We start from the raw sequence: 11,417 nt of genomic DNA on the forward strand, positions 1-11,417 counted from the left end.
CAAGTCAAGACTAAAACCCCATCTTTTTAATATTGCCTTTAAATGACTGCATTATTTTCTAAATGTATCTTGTAATGTTAGTTGATGAATCTATATTTATATTTGTATATGTATTTACATGTTTAAATCTTATAGTAATTCTTATATGATTTAGTTATTTTGTTTATCTTTGTTCTCTGCCCCTGTGATTGTATGGTTCATTCTTGTTTTATGATGTAGTTTATATTATTGCTATTGTGTGTTTTATTGATTACTATTGATTACTATTGTTCTATTATTGTTGTTTTGCTGTGTGGATATGTTAAAGCACTTTGCTGCAACGTTTGCAGGAAAAGTGCTATATAAAGGTTATTATTATTTTATTTTTTACTTTTGCCTGCTTGCGGCTCTGTCAGTATGTAAAGCGCATTGAGTCGCATCTTGTGAGAAATGCGCTATACAAATAAAACCGGATATTATTATTATTATTATTACAAATATTGTCACGTGGTACGAAGCCCCGGATATTAATGTGTGTGAAGGGTGATGACGTCACGGGGTCTAGATGGCAGGGTTATATTATAGGAGTGTGTGTCCGGGGTCTGCATGGTACCGCTCAGTATAAATAAGTATGTCGGGTTCGTCATGCGGTTATTAATAGACCGTTGTAGACCTGCTCCAGGGTCGGCGACGGAAACTGACACACGAACGTCAAACGTGTAAAACGGCGCTGATGACTGCAGCCTCACCTCTCCTCGTCTGCATGGACAAAGACAAGTTCGTAGGGAACGTAAGTACACTCCAACATGCAGTAAGTACACTCCAACATGCAGTAAGTACACTCCAACATGTATATTATTTCGTGTGTCTAATGCGTGTCACTGTCCCCCCAATGACCATAACAGACCATGTAGAGCAGCAAACTGACCATGTTGGTTGAGGCTGCACTCTCATTTTATGCACCCAAATTGTGGAATGCACTGCCAGTTTACATTAGGGATGCAACCTCAGCAAATATGTTCACGTCAAGACTAAAAACCCATCTTTTAAATATTGCCTTTAAATGACTAAATAATTAAATTAAGATTATAAAAACCCATCCTTTTAATATTGCATTTAAGTTACAAAACTTGTAACTAAGTTACACAGCAAGCAGGAGATACTGGTGACCTTTTACCGCGGCGCAGTGGAGAGCATCCTCACCTACGGCATCTGCAACTGGTTCTCCAGCTGCACAACAGCGGAGAGAAATGCGCTACAGAGAGTCGTGAGAACAGCACAGAAGATCACCGGCGCCCCCCTCCCCTCTCTGGAAGAGCTGTACAACACACGCTGTCTCAGGAAGGCCTCCAAGATCTCCAGGGACCCGACCCACCCTGGGTACGTACACTTTACCAGGCTGCCCTCGAAAAGGCGGTTCAGGACCCTGGCCGCTAAGACAAACAGACTGAAGAACAGCTTCTACCACAGGGCCGTCCAGGCCCTGAACACAGCAAAGACCTAAGTTCTGGGCCCTGGACAGTCTGGACGGATTGTATGGCAGCTGCTGGACTGAAAAAATCAGGTGTAGTGCTGAGGCACAAACATGTACATTTCAAGCCTGCAAATTGTGACACTTTAAATAACGTGAAACAATACTATTGTGCAATATGACAACCCTAGTCGTCTATCTGTACAGTATAGTACAGTGGATTGTGTACATAGCCTTTATTTATGTAAACCAGCTCCTTCCCTTCTTGTGATTTTTTTTTTTAAGTTTTTTTTTTTTCCCTTTCCTAACACCAGGGGAGCTGTCAGGCCAAAACCTTCCGCTTGCCAAAAGCTACCGGGGGTGCGGCCTAACGCGTCACGACCAGCTGGCACGCGCACGCGTCACGACCAGCTGGCGAGTGTTTTTGAAACCTCCGTTTTGGCCGCCATTAGCGAAAAGCTTTAATTTGGCTCTACAAGTGTTAATATGTCATTTTATGAAGTTTTAATATGTTTTCAGGCGAGAAAGTAACCATATATATTCACAAAATGTATCCGGTTTATCAAAATAACCCTTATATCTATCTGATCTGACGGTTTTTTTCACAACGTTATTACTAGTCACTTTAAGGCCCAGGAGGGAGTTAGCGATTAGCGATGTTTAGCTTAGCTTAGTTTAACAGAAGTATCTTCACTTTTAACATGACTTCCCGTGGTCGTAGAGGGCTGGTCGACGGCTTAAAATGACCGTGTAGACCTGTAGACCTTATCCAGCTATAGTCTTGTGTTTCTACCCCGGGCATAGCCGGTGTTATTCACGGACAAACACTCCTGTTAGAGTGGTTCTAGTACACTGGACATAGGTAACACATAGAGAGGCTCTATACACTGACATAGGTAACACATAGAGAGGCTCTATACACTGACATAGGTAACACATAGAGAGGCTCTATACACTGACATAGGTAACACATAGAGAGGCTCTATACACTGACATAGGTAACACATAGAGAGGCTCTATACACTGACATAGGTAACACATAGAGAGGCTCTATACACTGACATAGGTAACACATAGAGAGGCTCTATACACTGACATAGGTAACAACATCTCTTCTAAGCCCAGTTTATTCCGTTCTCTATTGGTTAAGTGCTCCCGGTTTCAAAAGAAAGAAACGGAGGTCTGATCAGCAGATCATTTTCTCATAAAGTTGCAAACGCAACAAACACACCACGAGTCCACACTGATTCAGAAAACAGAATAAACTTTATATATAAATACACAACACTTCAGGGGGATAACGTTTGCAAAAGAACTGTACAGGTTACAATCAGGTATATAATAATAGTTAGGGAGTAACATATCATTCACAAATTCAACAATAATAGAACAGATAAATACACAGATAGCCCTGCTACGTCCTCCGTGAGGGCCCGTTCCCCTGTACATAAGTCCCTGTCCAGCCCTGCTACATCCTCCGTGAGGACCACCTCTACCACATCCTGGTGGTGTGTCTGAGGTGGTGGTGGTGTGTCTGAGGTGGTGGTGGTGTGTCTGAGGTGGTGGTGGTGGTGGTGTGTCTGAGGTGGTGGTGGTGGTGTGTCTGAGGTGGTGGTGGTGTGTCTGAGGTGGTGGTGGTGTGTCTGAGGTGGTGGTGGAGGGTTGGGGTATCATCTGGGAGGTTAGGGGATAACATCTGGAGGGTTGGGGGTAACATCTGGAGGGTTGGTGGGTAACATCTGGGGGGTTAGGTAACATCACACCAATCAGCTCTCCTGTTGAGGTAAGCAATAACCATCTTGTTAGTGTAAACACACAAACAAGCACAGATATGTACAGTCAAAATAACATTTTGTGAGTAAACACATTTCTAAATAATCCCTATTCAATGTGACTTACCAGTGTACTGGGTGGATGGGGATGAAAGGTAACTGTCCAGATGTAATTTTGTCCAAAACATCTTGGTGCTGTGTGAATGAATGAGCATACATTTAATGTATTAGTAATGAAACAATCAATATGAACATTTAAAAATAACAATGATGTAATTGTGGCTCATACTTGCAGTAGCCTGAGGTAGAGGTGGTCCTCTCTGAGGATGTGGTAGAGGTGGTCCTCACGGAGGATGTGGTAGAGGTGGTCCTCACGGAGGATGTAGCAGGGCTGGACAGGGACTTATGTACAGGGGAACGGGCCCTCACGGAGGACGTAGCAGGGCTATCTGTGTACAATCTGGAAAATACTTAAAAAACAACTTTACAAGCAGTACAAACAAATTCATTAGGAAACATAATATTAATTGACACACAAGACGAATGGAAAAACTTGGAACACCTCCTGCAGGATACCTGAAGCTCTGGTCGGATGGTCCTCCTTCAGATGCAGTGCACACTAACGTCCATAGTGTACACTGACTGGGCCGTGCGTGGACACCGTATGGAGCTGGGGTATGGTCTCAGGTAATCATCCTGAAAGCAGGAAAAGAGGTGCTTACGCATATCAGACTGATCAAATTCCTTGCTTGCTGGGTCCTCACCTCTGCAGCATGTGAGACTGTTCGCAATAGCAAACAGCCCACAGTCTGAGCTGCCTCTCTGCTGCTGGACATCAGGCCACTGCAGAAGGACCTTGGGACCTGAAAAAGAGAGGAGACGTGTTATTTGAGAAATGAACTCCTCGGTCGACCCGTGACCAGAGGAGTCATAAACGTTAACAGTACCTACCTCGCAGTTGATGTTACTTACCGTAACCCAGTGATTTGAACAAATATTTAAAATCTGAACAAACCCCTGGGTTGATGCAGGCACGGAGGAGAGGAGGGAGAGGGACGTTGTGGCGTAGAGGCCTCCTACATGGGGATGTTGAGCCTGTAAAAGAGCCTGAGCATTGTCAATGGAGAGATCATTCAGCCAACAATTGGGAGTCAGAACGAAAGGCCTAAGCACCTCCAACCCGCTACGTAAAGCTGGACAGGCCCGCCCCAGCTGAACATCTGTGATGATGACATCTAGCAGCTGAGATGGTGCCTAAAAAACATAATGATGTTGGATTAAAGGGACTGTCATGTTACAGTACTCAGCCATTGGAATTTTGAGTATTTAAAATGAATGAAGCTAGGATTTTTAAGTGTACCTGAAGTGAGTCCCACTCCGGCTCAGAGTTTAGCGGTTCAGGGTCATCAGAACACACTGGCTCCGGTGGATGGGACACAGCTTTCTGAGTGGGCGGGCAGGCTCGGAATCCTTAAGTCAATCAACAAAACAATTTTAGAATGACATCTTGTGGTAAAAAAAATACAGTTTCACATTACATTAACTTTAAAATGTGAACTGTATGTTACACTTACTCGTCCGCAGAGGCTTCACTGAGGCATAGGGGGTTTTGGTTCCCAGTTGTTGGCCATCCAAGGTCTCCAACTGCACCAAATTGTTGTCCCCAACCTCAGTCACCCTGAAGAAAATATGTATTAATAATGGCAAAATTGGACATCACACATCACCCTCTCATTCTGAATATTCTTAAAAGTCTAACATTTACCGGTACGTAGTTGGCCAGTCTGGGTCCATTGTGCCACCAGGTCTCCCACGTTTCCTCTCATTCTTCTTCAGGACCTCCATGCCCGGGAGGATCTCAAACCGCTTGGTTCCCTTCTTGATCCTCTTCCGGTAGCTTTCCCGCTGTTTCTCCTGGGCCTTCTCCACGTTGAGTCCCACCTTGATCGTTGAAGAAAAAGCGAAGCAGCAGAGATTGTAATTCTCTGTTGTGCAGTATAGCTCTGTATATTGCTGAGGCATTGTTATTGCTTTAGCAGTTACTTAGCATCACTCAGGTGGTTGTTCAGTATATAGTTGTGTAATATCTTTCACCTCGTCAAAGACCTCCTCATCCTTCTCAGCCCTGGCGTGGAGATAGTCTGCAGCGGTGTCTTCATCAATCTCGTCCACCTCCACAAAAGGACGGTCGCCTGTGATCTGAAATGAGAGGCAAATACATACATTTGCATAGAGTTAGTGTTTTATTTTTTGTTTATATTGAGAATCAATTTGCAAAACAAATTATATATTATAAGAACAATAATATCAAGAGTTGACGTACCTCAGAGGGCAGCCGTGGCTCCCGACCGTACATCAGGCGGTAGGGCGAGTACTTGGTGGAGGCCTGGACACTGGTGTTATGTGCGAAAAGGATTAACTTAAGGTTGTCCTCCCACCGTTCCTGGTGCCCATCCAGATATTTCCCGATAGCCCTCTTGAGTGTTTGATTGGTCCGCTCGTCCAGTCCGTTGGTCTGGGGATGGTATGCAGAGGTAATCCGGTGCTTCATCCCCCACTTCTCAAACTAAATCTGGTTGACCTAAAAAAGAAAGTAAGACAGAAGTCATTAGTTTTGTCCATACAAGTATGTCCATAACTGTTACAAGATCATATGTTTTAGCAAGTACATGACCTTGTTGCAGAACTCTTTGCCCTGGTCAGTCAGGATGACCTCCGGCGCACCATGGGTGTGGAAGATGTCTATCAGGGCCTGGGATGTTGCCACTGCCGTCTTGTCCTAGCAGTGTATACACACAGGATATGGTACTATTATATTAATACTTATAATGTTAATTTTAAGATGAAAATTGGGATACATGGTGATGAACTGTTCAAGTACAATACATTCAAGTATTTTAAAAAGCATGGTCATGATCATTATATTTGAGAAAACAACACTAAACACAGATATAACACACCTGGATAGGAATGGCCTCCACCCACTTGGTGAAGAAATCTGTCGCTGTGAGGCAGTAGCGATTGCTATTCTTGGATGAGGCCTTGAACGGTCCGATGAGGTCCACACCTAGCAAGAAAAATGTGTTGGCATACTCTAACATTGGACAAGCGGAAGTAAAACATTCACACTAAAAGAGCATACTGAAAGAAAGCATGGTGGGAAACAAGTCAAAACCCAAAAAATTAATTGGGATATAAAAGTGTAGAACTCACCAATCATGTACCACGGTGAAACAGGCTTGATGCTCTTCAGCTCAGGGGCTTCAGTCTTCACCTTCTCAAACCTCTGGCAAGCCACGCAGGTACGGACCTTGAAACAAACAGTAAAGTGCAAGTTGAAATGAAATGTGAATGAATGAATGAATATTATCTGTGTGTAAAATACAATCTTGCTACTGTTTGTAAAACATAAAAACTAACTAAAGAAATAATAGATTTGCTTGCCCAGTCTTCACAATCCTTCACAATGCCAAACCAGAAGAAGCGCTGATTAATCTTGCCAATCATGCGCTTCACTCCGAAGTGACCGGCATGGACCTCGGTCAGCACTGCCTCCCTTTCCTCGTCTGACATGATGACCCTCCTTGGTGGCTGTCCCTTCTTGGGCCTCAAATACATGCGACCATCTACAACATCAAAAGGATTAGAGAAAAGAGACCAGGACTTGTTAAATAATGTTTTTTTGTTGTTGTTGTTTTTTTACAGTAGTACACTACTTTATTGCTTTATGGGTTAATTTAACAAATCTTACCTTGAAGCATGTATTTCTCAGCTGCTCTCCGGAGAACACGCTTCTTCTCTGCAGACATATCCTCCTGGAACTGGGCTTTGGACAGATATAAGAAAATGTCACTGTGGCTAGTATAGGATGCCATATCTATTATCTGATATGTATACTAATTGTGTGTATATATATATATATATATATTAAAAGGAAATGATAGGGTTATCTGTAGTAGTTCTCTAGTAGTTCTCTGTAGTAGCAGGTGTGTCGTGTAGCAGGTGTTTCGTCGAGTAAAGTGCGGAGGATTAAACACAGCGCACTAGAATGACGTCACAGTCGCCAGGTCGTGACGCGTGCGCGTGCCAGCTGGTCGTGACGCGTTAGGCCGCACCCCCGGTAGCTTTTGGCAAGCGGAAGGTTTTGGCCTGACAGAGCCACCCCTCCTAAATTTCGTTGTTTGGTACCTGTACTGTAGCAATGACAATAAAGTCCATTCATTCATTCATTCATTCATTCAAAAGTTTACAAAAAATAGTGACAAAATAATTAAATTAAGATTATATAATGATTAAAGCACTTTGAGCTGCAACGTTTGCAGGAAAAGCGCTATACAAATAAAGTTATTATTATTATGTACAAACTACAAACAGGCTAAAGTTCTAAAGCCTTGCAAAGCGATTGATAATTGATCAATACCTTCAGTCCCGTACCATGTGTTGCCAAGCGCCCTAACCCCTTCTCTCAGAATAAATACTGTCGGACTAGGTAGCCTACTATTCATAAACACTATTCTCTCTCTCTCTCTCTCTCTCTCTCTCCCTCCCTCCCTCCCGCCCTCTCTCTCTCTCTCTCTCTCTCTCTCTCTCTCTCTCTCTCTCTCTCTCTCGCCCTCTCTCTCTCTCTCTCTCTCTCTCTCTCTCTCTCTCTCTCTCTCTCTCAATTTTCAATTTCAAAGGGCTTTATTGGCATGGGAAACATACATTTACATTGCCAAAGCATGTGAAGTGTGAAGATAAAAACCAAAAACAAATAGGTTAGGTCAGCGGTTCCCAAACTTTTTCAATCAGGCCCCCCTTGGGTAATTGGAAATATTTTCGAGCCCCCCCTAACCCGGTCCCCACCTAGATTGATATAATTAATTGTATAAAGTTGTACAAACATTACATTTTCTCTTCTAATAATAACAAGACACATACGTATATCCAACTATAGTTTTATATTTTATTATGGGTTGAAAAGGAACATAAGTGCTTGGCAAATGATCCTGTGCCACTGAAATATTCAACATATCAACATTAACTAATTTCTACTGCATCACTATTCTTACTCCACACATTCCTATCACAATTACGATCAATGACTTGTGTGTGCTTGCTTTGCCTTGCAAATCTTCTCAAAGCGGGGTTGTTGTTTTGAGACTGCCACTCTCAGTTCATTCTCAATGTTCAACTTCGACCTGTATTTGCTTTTGATAGCAGCAACAGCAGAAAAGCCTATCTCACACAGGTACGATGTTGCAAAAGGCAGCAGTATTCCCACAGATCTTTTTTTTTTTATTCTTATTTTTTTTTTTTGCGCCCCCCCTGCAGTACCCCCGCGCCCCACTAGGGGGGCGCGCCCCACAGTTTGGGAAACGCTGGGTTAGGTTAATAGGTTAATAAGTTACATACTAGAATAAATAAATGAAATAAACTTATTTCAATTCTTATGGTGGTTTTAGCCCATTTGATGTCCTTTTTCTAACACAGCAGCTAACAAATCTTGCTGCTGTGTTTGCACATTGCTGTACCTCACCCAGCAGATATGGTAGCCTTTCCACATTGGTCAAGTCCTCAAAGTCTCCCTGGATGTTGGTGATCAGTGGGAAGTATGTATCCCTGATGTCCTTGTACAGCTGGCAGGTAGTTAAGTGCAGCTCTGTTTCCACCTGGTTTTGTGTGCAGTGGGTGCACAGTCTGTCTGGTCTGGGGAGCCAGGTCTGCCTGTGGCGGCCTTTCTCGATGGCCAGGTTGTGTTCACTGAGTCTGTACATAGTCAAAGATTTCCTTAGCTTTGGGTCTGTCACAGTACTCAGGTATTCTGCCACTGTGTATTTTCTGTTTAGGGCCAAATAGCATTCCAATTTGCTCTGGTTTTTGGTTGATTCTTGCCAATGTGTCAGGTAATTTTCTTTTTGTTTTCTTATAATTTGGTTTAGTCTAATTAGGTGGCTCTGCTTGTGACTGTGAGAGTCCCAGAACTAGCTAGCTGAGGGGGCATCTCCCTAGAGTCTCTCTGTGGGTAAGGGCTTTGTTGTGGAGCGTGTCAGGTTGACTTTCTTTTAGGTGGTTGTAAAATGTAAACGCTCTCTTTTGAATTTTTATAATTAGTGGGTATCGTCCTAATTCTGCTCTGCATGCATTATTTGGTGTTTTACGTTGGATACGAAGAATGCATTTGCAGAACTCTGAGTCTGCATGCAGAGTCTCAATTTGGTGTTTGTCCCATTTTGTAAAATCTTGGTTGGCAGGTGGACCCCAGACCTCGCAACCATAGAGGGAAATGGGTTCTATAACGGAGTCCAATAATTTGAGCCAGATTTGAATAGGGATGTCTAACTTGATGTTCCTTTTGATGGCGTAAAAAGCCCTCCTTGCCTTGTCTCTCAGGTCGTTCACAGCTTTGTTGAAGCTACCTGTGGTGCTGATGTTTAGGCCGAGGTAGGTATAATTCTTTGTATGTTCTAGGGCAATTGTATCTTGGAAGAATTTGAATTTGTGGTGCTGGAGGCTGGATCTTTTTTGGAAAATCATAATTTTCGTCTTAGTGAGATTCACTGTCAAGGCCCAGGTCTGGGAGAATTGGTATAGAAGGTCAAGGTGCTGTTGTAGCCCTTCTTTGGTTGGGGACAGCAGCACCAGGTCATCAAGCAAACAGTAGACATTTGACTTCTGTGTCTACTAGGGGGATGCCAGGTGCTGCAGACTGCTCATGTTTTTGCCAAACTGTTGATATAGATGTTGAAGAGGGTTGGACTCAAGCTGCATCCCTGTCTAACCCCCCGGCTTTGGGAAAAGAAGTCTGTGTGGTTTTTGCCAATCTTAACAGTACACTTGTTGTTAGTGTACATTGACTTTATGATGTCGTAGGTTTTTCCTCCAACACCATTTTCCAACAGTGTGAATAGCAGACCCTTGTGCCAAATTGAATCAAAAGCTTTTTTGAAATCTATGAAACAGGCGAATAGTTTGCTTTTGTTTTTGTTTATTTGGTTGTCAATTAGGGTGCTGAGGGTGAATATATGGTCTGTTGTACGATACTTTGGTAAAAAGCCAATTTGGGATTTGCTTAGGACATTGTTTACAGTGAGGTAATGTAGGAGTATGTGGTAGATGATCATGATCTCTCTCTCTCCCTTCCTCCCTCCCTCTCTCTCTCTCCCTTCCTCCCCCTCTCCCTCCCGCCTTCCCTTCCTCCCTTCCTCCCTCCCTCCCCCTCTCTCTCTCCCCCTCCCTCCCTCTCTACCCAGCATGCTCCCTGCTCCTGGCTGGAGATGCAGCAGTTCATTGGTGACCTGATGGTGTCTGGCGGCGGCTCTGGCCAATCAGGGAAGGACCTGGGTCAGACGGAGGCTCTCCGTGTTGCCTGGGAGATGGCGGGGGTCGGGGGGCTGGGGCTCAGACCTGGGGGGGCTCCCCTAGTCCCTCTCGCCCAGCCCGCCCCACCCCAGGCCCAACCCGGACCCCCCGCCCAGGCTAGACTGGCCCAGAACACCCCTGGCTTCAGCCTGCACCCCCAGAGACCAGCAGGGAGACCAGCAGGGAGACCAGCAGGGAGACCAGCGGGGAGACCAGCGGGGAGACCAGCGGGGAGACCGGCGGGGAGACCAGCGGGGAGACCAGCCAGACCTCAGGGTGAGGAGAAACACTTCAACTGTTTGAATCACTGTCAGAGTAGAGCAGGTCAGAGTAGAGCAGGTCAGAGTAGAGCAGGTCAGAGTAGAGCAGGTCAGAGTAGAGCAGGTCAGAGTAGAGCAGGTCAGAGTAGAGCAGGTCAGAGTAGAGCAGGTCAGAGTAGAGCAGAGTAGAGCAGGTCAGAGTAGAGGAGGTCAGAGTAGAGCAGGTCAGAGTAGAGCAGGTCAGAGTAGAGCAGGTCAGGTCAGAGTAGAGCAGGTCAGAGTAGAGCAGGTCAGAGTAGTGTGTTTTAAGGTGGTATGAGAGTGTTTTAGGACACGTTTGCTTCATAACCATAGTTGCAGATGGCAGAACACATCACCATAGTTGCAGATGGTAGAACATAACCATAGTTGCAGATGGTAGAACATAACCATAGTTGCAAATGGCAGATGCATTCAAAATTCTAAGTTTTGTGGCGTCCAGGTATTTATGTGTGTTGAATGCATTACAGAGATTGTCTCTTGAGATGGACGACAGTCGTTCGGTGAGAGGGCTATGTAGATTTGAGTGTCATCTGCATAGTTGTGGTGGTGGTA

The sequence above is a fragment of the Nansenia antarctica genome (assembly GCF_963989245.1).
Source record: "Nansenia antarctica genome assembly, chromosome: 10".
NCBI classification, from domain to species: Eukaryota; Metazoa; Chordata; class Actinopteri; order Argentiniformes; family Microstomatidae; genus Nansenia; species Nansenia antarctica.